Source organism: Melanostigma gelatinosum, assembly GCF_949748355.1.
Source record: "Melanostigma gelatinosum genome assembly, chromosome: 15".
NCBI classification, from domain to species: domain Eukaryota; kingdom Metazoa; phylum Chordata; class Actinopteri; order Perciformes; family Zoarcidae; genus Melanostigma; species Melanostigma gelatinosum.
This window is the reverse complement of record NC_136648.1, coordinates 21,553,558-21,576,408: the sequence shown is the minus strand read 5'-3', so window position 1 is coordinate 21,576,408 and position 22,851 is coordinate 21,553,558. Positions and strand designations below refer to the sequence as shown.

Sequence of the window (22,851 nt, the reverse complement as noted above, 5' to 3'; positions counted from 1 at the left end):
CCCTTTCTTGCCGTTTCATTAAGATGGATTGAAATATATGACGTTATTTTAGTTGTGAGTTATTTTCCCTGAAGCTGAAACACAGTCAGATAAATCATCTTTGAGATAACACAACATGTCCCCTTCCTCTGTCTGTCACCATGGCTGCGAAAAGGCCATGTCCTCCAAAAAAGATGGTCCGACACTTGACTGCTGATTGTAAATTAACTGCAAGAAAACAACGTAAGAGCTGCGTACAAAGACACAAAACATGTAACGTGTGTTACATGTGCAGCATTCACCAGCCCTGTGCCTCTTCTGTAACTGTAACTGGACTAAAAGTTAGTATTTCTCTTTGGAACACGCAAGTCTTAAAGTTGTATATTTCGGTGGCAGAATGCAGATTCTGGCACGCCCGCACTGTATCAAACCTTATCTGCTATGTCGGGCAGAGTAGGAAATGAATCCTTAGATCTCCCCTCTCCCCCCATGAGCAAATGTATATTCATTAGATCTTAGATATGCCACACCTACTACTCCCAGTGCCTTTTTTTTATCCCAGCCCAAAGACATTACAACCGCACTTTGATGGATGATGCATGTTTTTCAGACATTGAAAGCATATTATAGCTGCACACGTAAATGATGAGTCAGCTCGGGTAGACGTTTGCCGGGAGCCACATCTGCCTAGAGGAGTCAGGGCGCCGCGCTGACGCCGCAGACCTTGAGACGAATGACCGTCCTTGACCGCTCCTCTGTGCGTTGGCCATCGAGACGATCCACTGGACGCACATACTCGAGCGTAGACTTTCTGCTTCTCTCCTCTCTATCTGCATTTCACGTCCCATCTTGGGGTCCCCCGCTCCGTTAATTCCTCAGCCTGAAAGAGCTGCAGCGCTGCCACGGGTGGTGATTTGCATGAAGGTGTGGGCAGAGAAGGGTCAGCATGCAGACCCGAGCAGACCGTGACAACAGATGGAAGCAACGTTGCCGCTGCGCTGCACGGGCTCCCCTCTGGAGCTTGCCACCCTGCCGGAGGCCTCCGACCTATAAATCCAAAGCCATGTCACTTGTTCAACTCCTCATGGATGAAAAAAAAGGGGGGGGGGGTGTCACGGGTCCCGTGAAGGCTGCTTTATGGGCTCAAGCGCGCAGCTTTCACTGGGCCGCTTTCACTGGGCCGCTTTCACTGGGCCGCTTTCCGTTGCCTGTCTTGGGAGAGTACAGGACAGCGGTAGTCAGGACAGCGGTAGTCAGCACAGGTAGACGCGTTGGGATGAAGCTGTGAATGTCTCAATTGCTTGAGGTGTCTGCAATTCAATTCAATTCAATTTATTTTTGTACAGCCCAAAATCACAAATTACAAATTTGCCTCAGAGGGCTTTACAATATGTACACATTTGACATCCTCTTGTCCCAGAACCCTCACATCGGAACAGGAAAAACTCCCCAAAAAACCCCTTTAACGGGGAGGAAAGAGGAAGAAACCTGTGGGAGAGCAATAGAGGAGGAATCCCTCTCCCAGGATGGACAGAAGTGCAATGATGTCATGTGTAGAACAGGATAGTGAATTACAACACATTCAATGTAATTACAGCACATTCAATGTATGACACAACCACGGCAGGAGGCAACACCTGGTCCAGGTAAACCCGGATACACAGGAACCTGTGAGGCGAGAAAGCACAGAGACTCTGGTGAAGAAGCAGGTCAATAATGTGCATTAATGGTATCGGTAGTATGAAATAGTAATGTGAGTAATAATAAAAGTGATATTAGCAGTTGGAGTCAGCAGGGCCATGGTAGGAGGAAGGACCAGGGTCCAGATGAAACCATGCTCCATGGAAACCTGTGAGGAGAGGAAGCACAAGGACTCCGGGGAAGAGACAAAATCAGTACTGTGCATTAATGGTATCGGTAATCGGATTAATAATGTTAACAATGAAGATCGTAGTAGGTGTCAGCAGGGCCATGGCTGGTTGAAGAACCAGTGTCCAGATAAAACTGCGGTCATCCTGTGAGGCGAGAAAGCACAAATACTCCAGGGAAGAAGTAAAGTTAGTAATGAGCATTAATGGGACATCAATGCATACAGACGGAGGTGAAGAAGAGGAGGAGAGAGGTGCTCAGTGTAGGAAGTCCCCCTGTAGTTTTTGCCTATACCAGTTTGTCCATGGGCCGGTCCAAGGCAAGCCAGAGCCAGCCCTAACTATAAGCACTGTCAAAGAGGAAAGTCTTAAGCCTACTCTTAAATGTGGTGAGTGTGTCTGCCCCCCGGACTGAAACGGGAAGCTGGTTCCACAGAAGAGGAGCTTGATAACTGAAGGCTCTGGCTCCCATCCTACTTTTTAAGACTAGGAACCACAAGTAACCCTGAATCACTGGATTGCAGCTCTCTAGTAGGGCAGTATGGTACTATAAGCTCTTTAAGATATGATGGAGCCTGACCAATTCGGGCTTTGTAGGTAAGTAAAAGGATTTTAAATTCTATTCTGGATTTTACAGGGAGCCAGTGCAGAGAAGCTAATACAGGAGTAATATGATCTCTCCTCTTAGTTCTTGTTAGTACACGAGCTGCAGCATTCTGGATCAGCTGGAGAGATTTAAGAGACTTATTAGAGCAGCCTGAAAATAAGGAATTGCAATAATCTAGTCTAGAGGTAACAAATGCATGAACTAATTTCTCTGCATCGCTTTGAGATAGGATGTGCCTGATTTTTGAAATATTACGTAGGTGAAAAAAGGCAGTCCTAGAAATAAGTTTTATCTGAGAGTTGAAAGACAAATCCTGATCAAAGGTAACTCCAAGATTCTTGACGGTGCTGCTGGATGCCAGTGCAATGCCATCTAGAGAAACTATATCATTAGATAACTGATTTCGGAGGTGTTCTGGGCCTCGTAGAATAACTTCAGTTTTGTCTGAGTTTAACATCAGGAAGTTGCAGGTCATCCAGGTTTTTATGTCCTTAAGACACGATTGCAGTTTAGCAAGCTGGTTGGTTTCGTCTGGTTTGATCGATATATATAATTGAGTATCATCTGCATAACAATGAAAGGTTATAGAGTGTTTTCTGATAATATTGCCTAAAGGAAGCATATATAAGGTGAACAAGATTGGTCCAAGCACAGAACCTTGTGGAACTCCATAACTGACGTTGGTCTTCATCGAGGCTTCATCATTTACATAAACAAACTGAGATCGATCCGATGAATAGGACCCAAACCAGTTCAGTGCGGTTCCTTTGATGCCAATATAATGTTCCAGTCTCTGCAACAGGATCTAGTGGTCTATAGTGTCGAACGCAGCACTAAGGTCTAACAGGACAAGAACAGAGACGAGTCCTTTGTCTGATGCGATTAGAAGGTCATTAGTTATTTTTACCAGAGCTGTCTCTGTGCTATGCTGCTTTCTAAATCCTGACTGAAAATCCTCAAATAAACTATTGTTACACAGAAAGTCACACAACTGATTTGCAACTGCTTTCTCAAGGATCTTAGAGAGGAAGGGAAGGTTAGAGATCGGTCTATAGTTGGCCAACACCTCTGGATCCAGAGTGGGCTTCTTAAGAAGAGGTTTAATCACAGCTACTTTAAAGGACTGTGGTACATGACCTGTTACTAAAGACAGGTTGATGATATCTAATAAAGTTGTGCTAATTAATGGTAGCACTTCTTTAAGCAGCCTAGTCGGTATAGGGTCTAAGAGACAGGTGGAAGGTTTAGACGTAAAAATTGTTGAATTCAGTTTGTCAAGGTCAATGGGAGTAAAGCCATCTAAACATATATCAGGGTTTCCAGCTGTTTCTAAGGTTACTCTATTTGTGGAAAGATCGGTCGAGGGCAGGAGATTATTAATGTTCTCTCTAATAATTATAATTTTATCATTAAAGAAGTTCATGAAGTCATGGCTACTGAGGTCTATAGGGATACTCGGCACAACAGAGCTGTGACTCTCTGTCAGCCTGGCTACAGTGCTGAAGAGGAACCTGGGGTTGTTCTTATTTTTCTCTATTAACGATGAGTAATAAGCTGCTCTGGCATTACGGAGGGCCTTCTTATGTCTTAAGACTATCTCGCCAGAGTAACCGAGATTCTTCCAAGTTAGTGGAACGCCATGTTCTTTCAAGTTTTCGCGATGTTTGCTTTAATTTGCGGGTTTCAGGGTTATACCATGGAGCGAACCTCCTTTGTTTTACCAACTTCTTTTTTAAAGGAGCAATAGAGTCTAGTGTCCTTCTCAGTGAGCTTGTAGCACTGTCGACAAGATGATCAATCTGGGTCGGACTAAAGTTAGCACAGGAGTCCTCTGTCACATCGAAGCATGGTATTGAGTTAAACACAGACGGAAGCACTTCTTTAAATTGAGCTACGGCACCATCAGATAGACGTCTAGTGTAGTAACTCTTGCTTAACGGTGTACACTCCGTTAGTAAGAATTCAAAGGTTATTAGATAATGGTCCGACAGAAGAGGGTTCTGTGGATAGACTATTAAATCTTCCATGTTAATGCCATAAGTCAGAACCAGGTCGAGAGTGTGGTTAAAACAGTGAGTGGGTTTCTGTACATTCTGACAGAAACCAATCGAATCTAATAATGAAATAAATGCAGTACTGAGGCTATTGTTCTCGACATCCACATGAATATTAAAGTCACCTACAATAATTACTTTATCTGTTTTAAGGACCTGGGGCCCGGTACACTATAACGAATATAACTGGCTGTATTGTTTTCCAGGTTGGGTGTGAAAGACTAAGAACCAAGCTTGCAAATGAGTTATAGTCTAGTTTAGGTTTAGGGGTTAATAATAGGCTAGAGTCAAAGATGGCTGCTACTCCACCTCCTCGGCCGGTGCCTCGAGGAATGTGAGTATTGATATGACTTGGAGGAGTTGATTCATTTAGGCAGACATATTCATCATTACTCAGCCAGGTTTCAGGAAGACAAAATAAATCAATATGATTCTCTGATATTAGCTCATTTACTAGTAGAGCTTTAGATGACAAAGATCTGATATTTAAGAGTCCACATTTAATTATCCTATTTTGTTGTACTGTTGCGGTAGTTTTAACTTGGATTAAGTGATTAAGTTATTTTGTTTAACTCCTCGATCGTTTATTTTTTATTTAATTAATTTAAGTGGCTGTGGGGCAGACACAGTCTCTATGTGGTTTTGCGTAAGTAACTGCTCTAATGGAAGCTCAGAGGAGTGTGTAAGACTGCAACTCTGCTTCCTGGTCTGATCTCTGGGTTGTCATGCACCAGCAGCATCTTACCAAACCTTTCTGGTGTCTGCTTATGCAACAAACAGCAGGGAGGAAGCAGGGTGAACGTCTGCGTTATTCCTGTGTAGTTCACCTTGTCTTCAAGCAATGTTAACATTGTGCCCATCAAGGTAATTGCTGAGACATCACTCCAACAGGGCAAACTGCTCTTTTGGTGCGGTTAACAAGGCGTTTTATTTCTTTATTGAGATCATAATTTGTGCCGATTGTATTATTATTTGAGAGTGAAGAGAAAGCCCTTCCAATTGATTCAGGCTGCTACCTCAAAACATATTTGCTGATTAATCGTTGATTGAAGTTATTACAAGGAACTTTGACTTTGTGTTGATTGTGGCGGATCCTGTGCATGAAGGTGGTTGTGTTTCTGAGCACCAGAGTCCTTTGGGGAAATTTTTCTGCAGCAGGCTTCTGAGCCTCCCTTCCCTCCAGTGGGTCCAGCAATATGGCCCGGACCTCCAGCAGCGTGGTGTCGGTGTAGTTGACGGTCAGCAAGGTGAAGCTCTCTGCTCCTGGCCGGAGGAGGAGACGCTTCTACCGGGCACAGAGCAGAAGCGTGACGCTTGGCATGGGGAAGAATCTCTTCCTCATGCCGGAGCGCCGACTGCAGGTCAAATGCGGCAGAAAAGCCGGATCCGGGTCTGCCTGTGGCGGTCCGGTGGCGCCTCGTTGGAGTCTGAGCAGAAGGAGTTCCTGGTGAACCTGCAGATGACGAGTCTTCTTCCGCTAATAGTCTCGTTTACTTGTGTAGGTCAGATCAGAAAACCAGTTCAGAGTTCAATGAATGAATGAATGAATGAATGAATTTTATTTATATAGCGCTTTTTACAGACAATAGTATCACAAAGTGCTTAACAGAACAATGACACTGTATACAGTACAAGCATCTAAATTCCACTACCAGCATGCCAAAAGACGGCAAACTGAAATCCTGCCTTTCTGTTAACATTTACACCGCCTCCTTTTTTTCATCAGCGACATAGAACGGGCTTGAAACGGCCCCAGGTCTGCACACCCCAGCCAGAAAGCGGAACGTTTAATCTGCCGCGGTCCAGTGCCCACCACGAGACTGCTTATGTCTGATGGATGAGTTTGGACAAGCCAGACTTATTATTGGCCTCATCCTGAAGGGGAATCGGGTTCAATGAACTGCACCAAATTCGGGGTCCGAGGCCAGGAAAGCGTCTGGTCCTCCAGCCAGAATACAGTCTTACCTGAGGACTGCAATTAGTTGTCACCGGTCCTTTCAAATGCAGTATTGAAGCCAATTTGATCCGAGAAGTGAGTCATTTTCAACAGTTGTACTCTTTTTATTTTTGAAGAGCACTGTTCTAAAGTTGGACTTTTCCCTCATGCAGGGTTCAAAGCTTCCCCCCCATGCGTTCACATCCAACAAGGTGACCACAGTGTCCTCCACCGGCCGTGGCTGCGCATCCATAATAGATGACTAACTTTGCGTTTGCTTGCACCGACACCAGGTGAGGCGCTGGCAGTTCAAACGCACGTAGTCTGTTTCAGCCACAACCCTACAGGCAGAGACGGCTACAAAGTAAAAACTTCAACTCTCCAGCCAACGGAAGACGAATAAAAAGTACATTTTCAACAGCATCAGGTATTCGACGAGGCTCCATCGGTCCATCCGTCGAGACTCTTAAGCTTTAGTGTATCATTTTGTTGCACAAATCTCCCCTTTTTCATTTCCAAAATTTTTATCGGCTGCTTTTATTTTGCCACGGGAGCCTTAACGGATCAATCGATCATCCCATTCAGTACAGAGGCATCCAGACCCAACCAACCCAATTACATCACATGAAAGACGAATAGGCTTTTTTAAGCTCAGGGGTTAGATTTCGTTTTTTTGATGCATCTAGAGCCCATGAAGCAACTTTTTTAATTGCTGCAAGCACCAAAACAAAGACATCCAATGACAACAACAAGTGAACAAATGAAGAGATACATTGTCTTTAATTTCAGCCTGAGACTCCAGCAGTTACAGTGGCTGCATTCTCTGTTCGTGCAGTTCACAATTCACACTGTGCTCATTTTCCAGTGATCTTTAAAAACATGCCGACCCTTTATTGTGAGCTAGAGCCACAGGGAGTCACACACACACACACACACACACACACACACACACACACACACACACACACACACACACACACACACACACACACACACACACACACACACACACACACACACACACAGCGACATAAAGCATTAGTTTACGGGGGAGCGATGGTCATTGTGACGCAGGTTGGCTCGTGGGATGTTGACATTCATGTGGTGACCCTCCTAAAACCCGCTTTGATAGCATTGATTGTATAAACCTTCAATCAATGCGGCCCTGACCACTTGTAAAGCAGCCGCCCCCGGCTAGATCCTCCAGAGCCGCTCTCCCAGCATCACAACATGCCGTGTTTTTGAAAGGCCTGCCGAGCGCGACCGACCGATCCATGGCTTCCCTTTGGGCGGTGAGGAGGACACGTGGCCCGAGTGCCCGGCCTGTTTATAGTGCTGCTGGATCTTTGTGGTGCAGACACCAGAGCAGCATGACTCGTTTCTCGACGAAAACAAAACAACCAAATACAAATCACAGTTTTAACAAAAAGACTGCGCAGTATTTCTATATCGAGGATAAATTACATTTATATGTTGAGTGAATGTCGCTTGTCGTTAGATTTGGGACCCGATGGGACCTTTTTATTGATGTATATATATATATAAAATCGATTACGTATTTTTATGTATGTATGTTTGGCATTGGGGGGGGGGGGGGCTAATAATTTCACCGATCCCCTTTGAATTGTGCCATGAATTACGGATATGATGTTTGTCATTTCATTAAAGGACGAAGTGTAACAGACCCAGTTCTGGTTTGTCGGAGGTTAGGAGGGAACCAGACACAAAGCCGTCGTAGCTGACGGTACTCAGCGACTTTTGGTTGTGTAGTCTTCGTAGTTACGCATTTTCAAGGTGTTATACCGCAACAGTTTTACGACAAACTGCACATTTGTCGACGTGCAAAATGATCTTTCTAATTGACAGACATCATTAGGGATGTGAATCAAGGGAATAACCACCTGTTTAACTTCCTCACACTAGTTCTAAGCAGCTCATAATACATAATTACTACTACTACTGTTATCTTTAATTCAAAAGAAATATTTGAACAAAAATGCAATCATTATTTGGTGTGTTTTTTCGCATTAGAGGCCAAAGAACAAGGATCAATTTTTGACGGTTTAACTGACTTTGGATCAGTTGAAATAGTGTTTCTGGATGTCTTTCATGTATGTACTGGAATCAATAAAGAGGAATTGATAATGTAATCAATCTCTATGAAATCTTATAAATTACCAAACTATGTGGAATTCAAGGCACCATTCAAACAGGGTGAAAACAACAACATGTATCTCTTTCCCTTGACTGCCTTCCATGTTTTTTATGGTGGTCCACCAGAAGGGGAATTAGTTTGCTAACATGTTCATCATGACTTTATAAGGTGATAATATGTGTTGATAGCAGCTCCCGGGTTACCAAGTAAACTTTCACCAAGGAGTGTGCATACACAGTATGTATGCACACAGCATTCTGAGCTTGCATGCTCCTTTTCCCTTTTTTTTCATTTTCTTTTTCACCATATCAAATATTGAAGCATCCTCGTATGCCGAGCTCAATAAAGTGCACCACAACACTCCCATCTTTTATCTATCTCCACACGTACAATCCACGGTAACTCAAAAATAGCTCAATTAGTTTCGGTTGTGCAGTGTCAGAAAACAGGAAAAAACTACAAAACCCATAATGTCTGTGCTACCGGATCATTTCTCTATTCATGCGTTTCTTGCTCTTCCGTCTGTGTTTTTAGCATCAAATCATGTCCTGCCTGTGTGTGTGGATCTTAGCGAGGGTCGATGGATGAAGCAGTCGGCATGTTTTTAATAAATGAGAGTTACACTGGAGCAGAAATGTTCACGCGCTACGTCCTAGTTTGTTGTCCCTTTGCAAATGTACAGGCCACCGCACTGGCTTTATACTGAGCCAAGAGGACACCGTGGACTTTTAGCTTCAATTTACCGTCTTTTACAGACAACCCTGACTGACAGACAGGACGGGAAAAAAAGAAATCACAAAAGTCGCCTTTCACCGTATTCTTTCTCTTCATGTTTCTAGCTGCTGTAATAACTTCATGAATATATTTTATAGCTTCAGGGACACAAACAAATCTTTCTATTGTCACCGTCTGTCACAAAGTCGCCTCAGTCTGGCTCTTCCAGTTTTACATATAATAATTGGCAGTCCTTGTAAAACAACATACAAGCCGCATGTTTTTTTCACATTTCAGTCATGAATGAGAAAGAAATGCGAGACGTTGGGTTCCTCGGTCTTATCTGAACACGAGGGCTCAATAGCCGTCACCATTGGCTACACCAGCAGCTATATCGTAAGCTTTTATGCAGAATACCTGAGCCGTTATTGCCGTTGCGTTCCACTGCATATTTCTAATTTTCGGAGCATTTGAGGAAACAGTGAAATTGCCACCAAATGAATTAGTCACACCTGAGAGACGGCAGAAATGAGTTTGGGATTTGTGCAGATGATACCTTGGGAATGAAATTAGCTTGAATCGGCTGAACATTCGTGGCAGAGTATTACAGTATAACACATGCGTTATGCAGGAGTATAGAATACAGCATGTTATGTTGAATGACGGAGGCGTTTTAATTCAACATTAATAAGACAATGACTAAACATGTGATGTATACATGTGGTATCACATGTGGCTGCTCTTAGAGTCTGCAGACTATCATGGCATCGAATGCAATATTGAAGACAATTTAAGGAGTTGAGTAGAATTCTGAATAAGAAAAGAACATATGAACATGATGTTAGACAAGCTTATTGCTACATGTATCGGATACCAATCGTTCCAATTGTGAAACAAACGGAGCCAATGGAGAGAGACGGATTCTCAGGATTGAGGTGACGTGACGTGTCTGTTAAAACGTGCAAATCGTCTAAAAACTGAAATTTAAACTCATTTCTGCTGCTAGAAGTCTCTCAATCACAACTATACAACTAAAGACAGACTTTGTCGTGATGTAGCGCAGGACCATATATATTAAACAACCACCGCTACTGATCCTTCTGTCGGCTTGGCTCAGTCAGAAAACATGTTCACCAACCAGCTGCTGGGAGAACGTTTCACCTTACGATTACTCACATTTACTCACATTATGTCATTTACTTCTTATGAAATAGGTGAAAGTAACGTTAGCAAGTTCTGGTTAGCGCGTTAACTCAGCTAACCATTAGCCACTTTCAAACAATCACACAAGTAATAACTTTCTGAGCCGGGTAAACCGTGCTGTGATGTCGTATTGTTACCGTACGCATTAATGCGGCCACTTGTCACAGTCGCACAACGTGTACAGCTGCATGAATATTGAACGATCATATCAATAAATTCGGTCTCTATTGATAACTGCGTCACAAAATGGCAGGCAACCAATGCAAACAAATGCTTTGTGGCAGACATAATGCTGCTGTGTCAGTTTGAACACTGTCGGCAACATTTGGGATTCATGCACGTACAAAACTAAACAATATCTTATCCTTCTTATTACACATTTTGACACATACATTTTTCACATTATACCATTTGAATTCAAAACAATGGAGATATGCAACAACATACATTTGCCCTTTTATTTTCATGGTTTTAATAATGAGGCTTAACAGATGGTCACATTCATCCAAAGTGTACACGATGTGAGCGTAGGAAGTTACTTTGCCTTCATTTGGTGCTGAGTCCGTCCAGTGGCACAAACAGAATCCACTGAACTCAGAATGAACTTTGTTCATGTTTTAATGTTTGGCATACTTGGTTGGTAGCAGCACTGATCTTTAACATTCATTCTGCAGCCCGGAGCCTCAGACGCCTTGTGGACCTCAGTGATAATTTGTTACATAAGCTATTTTTGTTTTCTTTTATTTGTTTACTGATTCAATTTTGGTAATTGTCAACACCTTCTCTTTTCCATTTATTCCAATCAAATCTTCAATTTCATTTTATTCTATTTGATTTATTTAATTGTATGACCGGTATTTATTTGTATTTGTAGTATGATAATGTTATATTATTTTGTACCTCAGTATCTTACTTCAATATGAATAACTCTTTAATGGTTGCCTGGTCAGTGTTCTTCATGTATGTCCTCCTGTAGCAGAACCTTCTCTCGGCCGGTGAAGGAGGGAGAAAGCAGCCGGGAGACGAACCTTTTCAGACAATGTGCTGCCGAGCTGTTCTATTTGTGGACTCGATATCGCAGGTTAACGGGGACATTCTGTTGATTGGTTTATTCATTACACCCGGGACACACACGGTGTCACTTCATCAGTGACTTTCAAGACCTTAATGGCCCCGTGGCCAATAGCTGGCTCACCCCATGCATGCAAATGTTGCCAATGTTTTCCTTTTAGAACTAGGAAGGCAATGAGTGGCAGCTACATGTAGCCGACTACCGTTCCTAGTATGTGACATTACAGCTGTGTTTGATGCACAATGGGCTTTTGTGCAACGTGATCTCACCCCTACTTGTTACTCTTGCCACAATACTGGATATTAGCGAAACAAATGTTTGAGTATCTGGAAGACTATTTCCATTAAAGAGCAGAGTTTGGTGGCCCCCAGAGGAAGCATACAAAAAGACGAGGGATGCATCGATGCCGTGTTCATGTACTCATGTCACTGTATATAACAAGTGGACGTAGTCGTCGTGACGTCACTTGTTGGTTCGTGGACTGATGTTTTGGATGCTCGAGTTCGCCGCTCTGGCTGCGGAGCACTTAAGGTGGGCTGATCGTTAAGGTGGACCAGCGCTATTCGCCTTTACGTGACAAGCCGGTCCTCTGAGTTATTCTCCTTTTCATTACTTTTAATATTTATTTTCATTGTTTCACCGATAACACGGTGAAACAATTAATTTTTTACTTTAGAGCAAGGATTCTTAACCTTTTTGACCTCGGGGCCCAACTTTTCAAGCACAAAGTGTCCCGGGGCCCATTCAAATATTAACACTGTATTAGTTTAACTCATTGAGCTCACTCTTGGTTTGATTTGTATTCAATGACTATATTAAATCCACTTACAGTTTAACAAGCAAAACCTTTGTCAAATAAATGAGATGATACAATGTGATGATCACAAAGACATTTATTCATCATGTGTATGTAAACCTGCATACACAACAAGAAGCCCAACAGGCTAACAAATCATGGAACAAATCAAGCAATACAAGAACAAATTGAAAGGCTCAAGTCAGGCTTATTAACTCAAAAATAATCAATAATTAGATTTCACTACAGAAAAAAAGAGGGACTCTCAAAAAATCTGAGAAAAAAATGGAAATTTGATAAATAATATGTGGTAATAAAATAAATACATTCAAAATAATACGTTTCAAATTAAATAAACTATAAATAAATTTTTTATAAAGTGCAAATGAAAATATAGCCTGATCATACGTGAACCCATACGTGTCCACCTCTTGTCTGCCTCTCAGAAATGATCAGATGCAGTCTGGGTGGAATGGGGGAAAGGCTCACTCTCAGAGGAGCCTCCAGTGTTGCTCTGAGTCTGTTTCGGGCTTTGGTCTTAGTTGTGGCCACACTGGAGAATCCTGATTCTCACAGGTATGTGGTCGTGAATGGGAGAAGGTGTTTCACAGCCCTCAGTGCTAGACATGGGTACTCCTTTGAGACAGCAATCCAGAAGGAGCCCAGGTCCAGTTTGCCCCACTGCAACTTTAAAGTGCTGTCGCTGGGATTCCAGATGTGAGGGCAAAGCAACATCTTCTTCAGTGGGATCCACAGAAAATGGGTCCAAAATTCACATGTGTCCGTCTCTGGGATCCTCAGGAAAGTAGTCATCGAATTTCTCTGCCAGTTGTGAGAGACTGAGTCACTGATCTGCACCTGAGGAGAGTTTTCCAAAATGTCAGACAAAAGTGGAAACATGTCCATCCTCTTTTCCTGGGCCCTCTTTGTCCACAAAGCAAGTTTTTTTTGGAAAGCTTGAACTTTGTCTGCAACAACAAATATGTTGGTATTTCTCCCTTGAAGTGAGATGTTCAGCTGGTTCAGCAGTGAAAAGATGTCACAGAGGTAGGCAAGTTTAGCTGTGAACTTTGTCAGCATAGTAATGTGCCAGAGGAGATTCTTTCTCAGTGAGAAAAGAGAAGACCTCATTCCTCAGCTCAAACAAACGACTGAGGACCAGTCCTCTTGAGAGCCATCTCACCTCACTGTGATAGAGCAGCTGGACATGATCTGCTTCCATGTCCTCACAAAGCTTGGCAAAACATCTGGAGTTCACAGCTCTACTTTTAATGAAGTTGATGGTTTTCACACTCACATCCATCACCTCATGGAACTCTGGGGACATATTTTTAGCTGCAAGGGTTTCACGGTGGAGAAAGCAGTGGGTCCATTTAGCTTCTGGTGCACGATCAAGTATCTGCTTGACGACGCCGTTATGCCTGCTGGTCATTGACGCTGCACCATCACTGCACACCCCAACACAGTTCTGCCAGTCCAGGCCGTTCTCAGTGAAGTAGTTATCCATGCAGCCGAAACATTCCTGAGCCGTAGCTCGTGTTGGTAGCTCTCCACAAAACAGTATGTCTTCGTGCAAACTACTGTCCCAGCGATAGCGAACAAAAACCAGCAGCAGTGCGGCATTCGTGACATCAGTGGACTCGTCTAGTTGCAAAGAGTAAAATGGGCTACTTTTTATTCTTTCCAGAAGCTGAAGCTGTATGTCTGAGGCCATGTCCGCGATACGGTGACTCACAGTGTCGTTTGAGAGTGGGATAGTCAGCAGCTTCTTTGCAGCAGCCTCCCCAATCATCTCACGGCACATATCCACAGCGGCAGGCAGAACCAACTCCTCCGCTACGTGAATGCTTTCTTACTTTGTGCCACACGTACGAAGTAGCTGGCTTTCAAAGCACATTTTGAGTTACCAGTCAGTGACACGACAGACCGTTTCTGCATTTGTAGCCCATTTTCCTTTCTCTTGAAAAATTCCACAGGCTTTCCCACGAGCGTTGGATGTTTCGTCGCTAGGTGTCGCTTTATTTTTGAAGGCTTCAGTGCTTCGTTTGATAGCATTAGCCCACATTCCACACACTGAGCCCTCGGCTCTGCCTCGTTGCCTCCGTTCACAAAGCCGTACTTAAGAAAGTCAGGGTTGTACTTGCACACACATTTAGACTTTTGGGGGGTATGGCACCACTGTGGTCTTCATTTTTTCTTTTTAATAACTTATCCATAACTTCCGCTACAGGCTAGCGGCTAGCTGAGTGTCTTCTTCTGCTTATTGCAGCTTGTTAAACAACTGACTGACACATTACCACCACCAGGTGGTGGGAAGCTGTATTGTAACTGAGCGTCTCATGGATAACAGTCATATCTCTGGTGTCTTCAATTGATAACCTATGCGGTCCCGCGCCCACAGGTGCAAAACTGAAAGTTTTTCGCGGCCCTCTAGGTGGGCCGCGACCCAATGGTGCCCAATGGTGGGCCGCGGCCCACTGGTTAAGAATCACTGCTTTAGAGAACCCTGCTCTGTATCAGGAAAACAAACTTTGAATAATAAAATGAAAGCAACAAAGGTATTGTTAGAACTGTGACGGTATTATTAAGTACTTGTAGTGATACTCGGTGTTGGCAAGTACTCAAATGTAAGTACCTGTACTTGGTTTGACAAAAAGTGGTATTTGCGCATCCCTAATGATAACTGACAAAAGTACAGACATCTTCCCTTTCCTCCCACCACAGATCCAACCAGGGCACACTGGTGTCGAAAATACAGTTCTGGAAACACATTTAAAGGTCTCTGTAGATCTCCGAAAAATACGATCGTTATGAATAAGAACACCGACAGGCGGACATTACCTTTCCTCTGGTGACGTGTGAACGTCTCTGAACGACAGCCTCTCTTGAGTGCTGCAGTAGAGGCTTGTTCCAGCCTCCAGGTACATGCTACACATAGACTAGACATAGGGAATAAAGCTATTTTAAAGTTCAAAGTTCAAAGTTCAAAGTTCACTTTATTGTCAAAGTTTCCACATGTGTTATGCATACAGAAAATTCGAAATGCCGTTTCTTGCAGTCCCACAGTGTAATATAGACATGACATATAACATATAATAGAATAAAATAGAATAAAATAGGAAAAAAAAGAAAAAGTTAAGAACATAAGGGCCTAGTTAAAGGATTAACAAGTAGCAGCAGAGAATAAAAAGTGACTGGTGCTGGATGAGGGAAGGGGTGTGAGGGGGAGTAGATGTCCTGGTATGTTCCATTTGAGGCAGTGGGGAAGGTGGGTGAGGGGGAGGGTAGAGAGGTCAGGGGAGAGATGGCAGAGATGGCAGGGGGGGAGAGAGGGGGGGCGAGAGGAGAGAGGGAGGGAGAGAGTTCAGCATCCTGACCGCCTGGTGGAAGAAGCTGTTCCTCAGCCGGGTAGAGCTCGAACGGAGACTGCGGAACCTTCTCCCTGAAGGCAGGAGGCTGAAGAGGCAGTTGGAGGGGTGGGTGGGGTCACCCGCAATGCCGAGTGCTTTGCGGGTGAGGCGGATGTTGTAAATGTCCTGTAGTGTAGGGAGTGAGACTCCGATGATCCTCTGGGCAGAGTTCACAATGCGCTGCAGGCTCTTGCGGTTGGAGGCGGTGCAGCTTCCGAACCACAGCGTGATGCAGCTGCTGAGGATGCTCTCAGTGGCGCCTCGGTAGAATGAGAGCATGATGGGGGGGGGGGGGGCTCCTGCTCGCTTGAGCTTCCTGATGAAGTACAGGCGTTGCTGGGCCTTCTTTGCCAGTGCAGTGGTGTTGCTGTTCCAGGTGAGGTCATCTGTGATTGTCACACCCAGGAATTTGGTGCTGCTCACCTGCTCCACAGCAGCACCATTGATGGTCAGAGGGAGGGGGGGTTGGGAGTGGGTTCTCCTGAAGTCAACAACAATCTCCTTTGTTTTCCCCACATTGAGGAAGAGATTGTTATTTTGGCACCAACGGACCAGCTGGTTCACTTCCTTCCTGTAGTTAGTCTCATCGTTGTGGCTGATGAGACCTACCACGGTAGTGTCGTCAGCGAACTTCACGATGTGGTTGGAGCTGTAGTTGGGTTTACAGTCATGGGTCAGCAGGGTGAAGAGAAGGGGGCTGAGCACACAACCTTGGGGGGCCCCCGTACTCAGTGTTAGTGTGTTTGAAGTGTTGTTGTTGACCCGAACAGCTTGTGGTCTCTCTGTGAGGAAGTCCAACAACCAGTTGCAGAGAGAGGGGCTGAGGCCCAGGTCTGTAAGTTTACACACAAGCTGCTGGGGGATGATTGTATTGAATGCTGAGCTGAAATCTATGAACAGCATTCTGGGCTGTTTCACTTTTCTACACCCAAAAATGTATGCCATCAGCATCACACGAGAGCTGCTAATGTATAACATGATGAGAAGCGTCTGCGTATCGTGGCGTTAGTCTCTGATGGTGCACTACATTAAGTGATTCTGTAATGTCTTCAGCTCTTTAGAGCACCCGACTCCAGTGACTTCATTTAATTCCAAGAGAATAAATGTTTACATGACAAATGTGTGGTTTTTACATTCATGCCTTCCCACCACACACACACACACACACACACACACACACCCTCGAACACCATCACGGCGTCATGCTCTATTAGCTCTTATGAAACACACCAAATTGAATCAAATGATTCAAACCATTTGTGCCATTAATCCTCATTTCCAGTCCTCGTGTGGCGTGTGGGAAATGGAGGTTTTGACTTTCACATCTGTTCAAAGTCAAAATCCGCTCCGGATCAAAAGGTCTGCTGTTTTGTTTTATTCCATTGCAGATATTATATATGATACTTTGGCGGCATTAACCCTGGCTGCAGGAGTTTTCCAATCGCGTGAGAGGGCTCAGTGTATAACATCCATCTATTTCCATCATTAATATTGAATCCGCTCACCGGCCCTTCGGCTTCACAGTGAAGTTTATTGCATTGAAAGCAAGAAACTTCCTTTTGCGCTCTGGCGGCTGTCAGACGGTCTCGATCTTTCCGTCCTCCTGCGTCTTCATGCCTCGCATCCAGAGACTAAGTGACAGATCGATAGCTCGGCTCTAATACCATGCCGGTCTCTGTCAGACTGAGAAAGGCCACGTCTTCTCTCTTGCATTCAGGACTTACATGACAGGAGTGTAAGTCATAAGGAGCACTCGTGCCATTATAACATCATCCTCATCCGTCAGTAAGTGGATTACAGGGCTGGAGCGCCGGCATGCTTGGATGTGTGGCTGGGCTTTACTGGCTCCTGAGGAGGACACAGCCCACTTAGTCCTCACTTTGATTCCATGTAATGCCTGACGTTAAACAGCTTTTTTCCATTTGGTCTATATTAGCCCCCTCTACGCATGAGCGCTAATGCAGCTTGATGGGTTTTAATTCCATTTGTCACTGAGGTAGATTTGATTGAGGGCCATTTGAAGTCCTTGACCTTTGACTTGTTTCCTCGGGGATGAATGAAACAATGGCACGGCTTAACATTACATACACAGTTGTGATCGTTACAAATGCTCAGTCATGACATTTCAAAATTCCTTTACTCTTCTTTTAGATTAGAAACGACAAGAACTCAATTTGACCACTTCTCTAACAATAGAGAAAAGTGGAATATAAACGTTTTATATGTTAAAGAGTGACTTATGAATCTTATGAAACCCAGAAATGTGTCATAACTGAGCCTTTGCTAAGCCAAGCTGCCAGAGGTACCCACACGGTCACGAACTGCAGTCTATTTAGAGATATTATCGAATGTTTGGGAAAACTGAAAAAGAAGCAGGAAGAAGGGCCGACGATATGTTTAAAGAGATGAACATCGACAGATCACAGTGTGAAAGTGAACCACCACATCACCTGGTGATCGAGATGAAAAAACAACACTGTTCCTGTAAAGCCGAGTACGTCTTTATGTTATAATCATTACAAAGTTAGCGACACACGTTTTTACGAAATCTCAGGCAGAAAATCTGAAAAGAATGCAGGAGAGTGTTGTGGAGCAGAGCCGGGTTGGTTGAACCCCGCCAAGAGCTGGTCGTTGCGACACTATGTCTGCCTCTGAGGAGCGACAGCACATTAAAAGTAAAAGGGAAATCATGCGCTTTGGAGAAAAAAAACATGAAATAGCAACTTAACACCTGGTTTTAGCTTCATTACGCCCAGTCACAAAAAGAATGATTGTAAACAAGGAAATCACCCCCCCCCCCCGCCCCACAGCCCTCGACAGATAATTGCACCCGCTTTCCCCTTGACTGTCTACAACGGATGCTTTCATCGATACAACAGTCGACACAGGTGACATGGTGTTTCACTCAAGGATGTCTGCGACCCAGCTGCCGCATGCTTTCAATCTCTCCTCACACTACTGTTCAAAGGGGATTTACAAATACATCTAGGCATGTCAGCTGACACACACAGTGACTTTAATATCGGTATCTCCATCATCTTAGGAAGAAAGAAACAGAACTGGATCGGAGTGAATGTGACTATACTGTATACCTCAGGGGGACAGTGGTCCCAGAATCAATTGACTGTATGGTTATGTTACTTTATCTCTATTTTATTGAGCATGATGTGAACCTTTTTTTCTTTTTTCTTTGCTATTTGGGGGTAGAACTCACCAACAAGCTACACACATATTTGTGAAGTTGATGTTGCTAGCATGTGAGCAACATTAGCATTCGTCTGCATCATATTTGACATCACATCGTATTTGCTCCCCTTCGAGCTCTGTTTTTGTCCCCACCAACGCTGGTGACTCTTTAGCTGCCGAATTGTTCACTATATTAACGAGCCATAGCTAACTGTGTTCTGTCTGCCGTTTGGAGCTTGACCGATAGCATACAGTCACTCTTATTTGAGCTTTTTTCGCTGAAAATAGCTGACTGTTGCTGAAAATGATAAAGCTGGTGAGGCTGAATCAAACAATGGCAGAAACCTGTCACGACAAGGGACGACCCCTTTCACATTACAAGAAGTCATTTGACCTTTTGTTAACACAAACACATTGGTTGGTGCACTTTTAAGATGTGTTAAATGCACATGGTTATCTTGAGAAACTATACGCTAGATCAGCGGTTCCCAAACTTTTTAGGCCGCGCACCCCCTTCTACATCCCGACCGGGTTCGCGCACCCCCCCCCCCCCCCCCATTAATAAAAAAAAAAAAAAAAAAAAAGACGCAACAGAGCCTTTTAAGCCTTCATAGCCGCATAAGAATCGGACCAATGAGAGAACAGTTTGCTCGCGCGTGGCATTTGTTTACAAGATTTAGTCCGCTGTTAAATGTTGCAGTGTGAACACAAACCGAACAAAGGAGCAACTGCAACAAAGCAAACGAACTGAAGGTGTGAAAACGCCCTGAAACACTGCAACAAAGTTTCAATAACTTTCAGTGACACAAGGCGTCACTTTTAAAGAGCAATACGGATGTGAGGACACACGCACAGGCTCAGAGGCAGATTATCACATTTAATTTACAATTAATGAGCGACTAATGCAGCCAGGATGTCTTCGGACAAAGCATCGATGCGGCGCGACACAGTGTTGTTGGACACCGGGATCATGCACAACTTTTTTGCTTCTTTCTCCCCAATCATACATTCCACCATCTCTCTGGCAGCTGGCAAGCTCACGTCTTCGGCGATTGTGTGCGGTAGCCCCTTTCTCGCTATTCTGTAACCAGATATGAAGCCCGTAGTGCGTCATTTATAGACCCAACACATGAATGAGACTGCAGTTGTTTTGGCTGTTTTGTAACTCCTCCAATTTCGATATAAAGAATGTAAGGGGCTTTTGACTTGCACTGGCATGCTTGGTGTTCAGGTGGCGACGTAAATAAGAGCTTCAGACTGTTAGCCAGAACCTCACTGCACACCACGCACTGTGGCTTTGGGGAATCTGCGTTGCCAATCCAAGTGAAGCCCAGACACACATACTTTTCATCATATTTCCTCTTTTTTTTCCCAGTCTGATGCTCACTCTCGTTTCCTCTTTTTCACCTTGACTCCGCGATGGGCCGATGTGCTCCCGATTTGTCTGTGCAATCCCTTCCTCCTTCCTCCGTCTCATCTTCCTCTGACTCTGGCTCGATTTCTTCTCCCGGTCTCTCCCCACGCACCTCTCCGTTCCCCTCGCCTCCGATTCCTCTCTCTCTCTCTCTGTCCCTCTCCTCTTTTACGACTGATAGCTTCAGATGTCCCACCTGACAGTTTTTAAATTAAAATTACATTTTTTTTTTATATTTAATATTATTACACCATCAGACCGCCATTACACTTTTCCTCTCGCGCACCCCCTAGAGGCAGCTCGCGCACCCCCAGGGGTGCGCGCACCCCACTTTGGGAATCCCTGCGCTAGATTAAAGAATAATATCCAACCCAAAAAACCCACTAACTCTTTTCCCTCCAAAGACACTCCCCCAAAATGACACAATGAACATAAACATATCCTTATGAAGGTAAACAATGAAAAAATAGCAAATGTGTTTTTGGAGAAGATTAATGAAAACGTGTCACACACGTAATGAGGCCCTGCTTCATATTGTTTTATTTGCAATCTTTCAAATTGATTGTAGACCATCTCCTGTGAATGTATGCAAATCCATATAATAACAAATATAATTGAGTGGAAAACATGGCGGTGTCATTTACTGTTGCATTGAGTGTGCAGTCACTGCTTTATGTAAATAGGGGGACTTCATCAGTGACTTTGAAAGTGCTGGAAATGTAATCATTCCTAACTAAATGACCCTGCTCTCCCTTTGACCACTGTGCATGCAGATGCAGTGCACAAGTGTCACGGTGTCATTTGTTAATGTCCTTGGTTATGCAGATTAGGAAAACTACTTATGCAAATGAGCCTCCCTTTTGCCTATTTAAATGAATATGAGCAACTGAACCCCCCCTATTTTTATTCAGCCTCAGAATTACAAAAATGCATTGAAGGGATTTCTTTTTTATGCAAACAACTTAAAATTAAAATCCATTTTCCATTTCATCGTTTTTGCTTATCTTTCCAAAACGGTGCTGGTTTGACTGAGCTGACACAGTTTAGCTCAAATTGATTGATTTCTTTTCTTTTTGAATCACTTTTCACTGATTCTCTTGTTAGTCCACTGTTGTTCTGGCCAGACGATTGCTGGGCATCAATTTGTAACGTTGTTATTTGGCCTTGTGTCTCTCAAGCCGCGAGGATTCATGTCACGTTACGGGTCCAACTTACAATCGTGTCTGCGTGTTATCTCTCCTCATCTTTCCTGCCTTTCTCCACAAACATCCCTTTCAGTAACTTAAAAAATGCAAATAATAGGATGAGATTTTTTTTTTTGGAATCGGTAGAATGAAACTGCCCAGAAATCTGCGATCATTGTCTTCATTCATGGCAGAGATATGGTCTGATATTCAAAGTGACTGTCTCTGTCTCTCTCCAGTGTTTCCACGGGCTGCGTGCGTTTGACTGGCCTTGACTTTGATCCATATCCCGCTCCTCGCCGACATTTCTCTGCCTTCATCCGCTCCCTCTTTGACTCCCTCCCCCCCCGCTGTCTCATGTTCTCTGTCTGATTCTGTCTCTGCCCCCCTCCGTCTAACCTGTCCTCAGGGCTCAGGCTCAGAGGCCCTTCATCTGTCCATCGTGTGCTCGCGTCCCCAACACTCACAGGTGCTGGCGTGGATGCCGTCGCATCTCTCGACCTCCGAAAACCAGCTCATAAGTCATCAAAATACGAGGGAAGATGAGTAAAGCGAACACGGCCATGCGGACTGACCCAGTCAGATGGTATCAATGCTTCCTGGAGTATGTTTATGAGCTGATATTCAAAGTCTCAGACACGCTTCGTTCTCCCAGATTTCCACAGAGCAGCCAATCGCACAGGCTTGAAACAAACTGCCAGGTCAGCCCAACTTACTTCAGAGGAGAAAACAAAGCCAAACAGTAAAATGACCACTGACACTGTTCATTATGAATATCAATCAGAGAGTACAGGCCGAGTTCATTTTTGTTCATGCTATCGCTCAGCACCATGAGCCGAGCCTCAGCAGATGGCCCGTGAGCTGCGAGCACGCACAAAGGCGTTGTGTATTCTCCGACAGGTCTGATAACAAATGATTCTGCTCATGGACTACTCTATTGCCTTTGTACAAGCCAGGAGTCAGGTACTGCATGCATTATAAAGGAACCAAGGTTGGATATCCTTGGCTGCAAAATATTCACTCAAATGTTTTTTGAGTGAATATTTTTGCCAACGCGTCGAAACAGCTCTTGGCTAAAAAAGGAAGTGCCGAAAGCGCACAACCTAGAGGCTTCGCACACGGCACTCAAGCCACGATGACATCACGCCTTTGACATGCCCGCCTCGCGCCGGCTTCACTACGGCGAGTATACGCCGCGCTTTGTTGGTTCATAGACCTTCCAAACTCACTGCAGTTAGAAGGACAGACTTCCTCTGAAATGAGACAGGACGGC

The 22,851-nt window shown here is 44.2% G+C and overlaps 1 protein-coding gene across 1 annotated transcript in view; it reads left to right on the top strand.

Annotated features, from left to right (window-relative positions):
• astn1 (astrotactin 1) overlaps window positions 1–22,851 on the top strand; it is a gene marked incomplete at its 5' end in the record, with an annotated part of 390,125 nt that overhangs the window by 62,172 nt on the left and 305,102 nt on the right. The window lies entirely within an intron of this gene.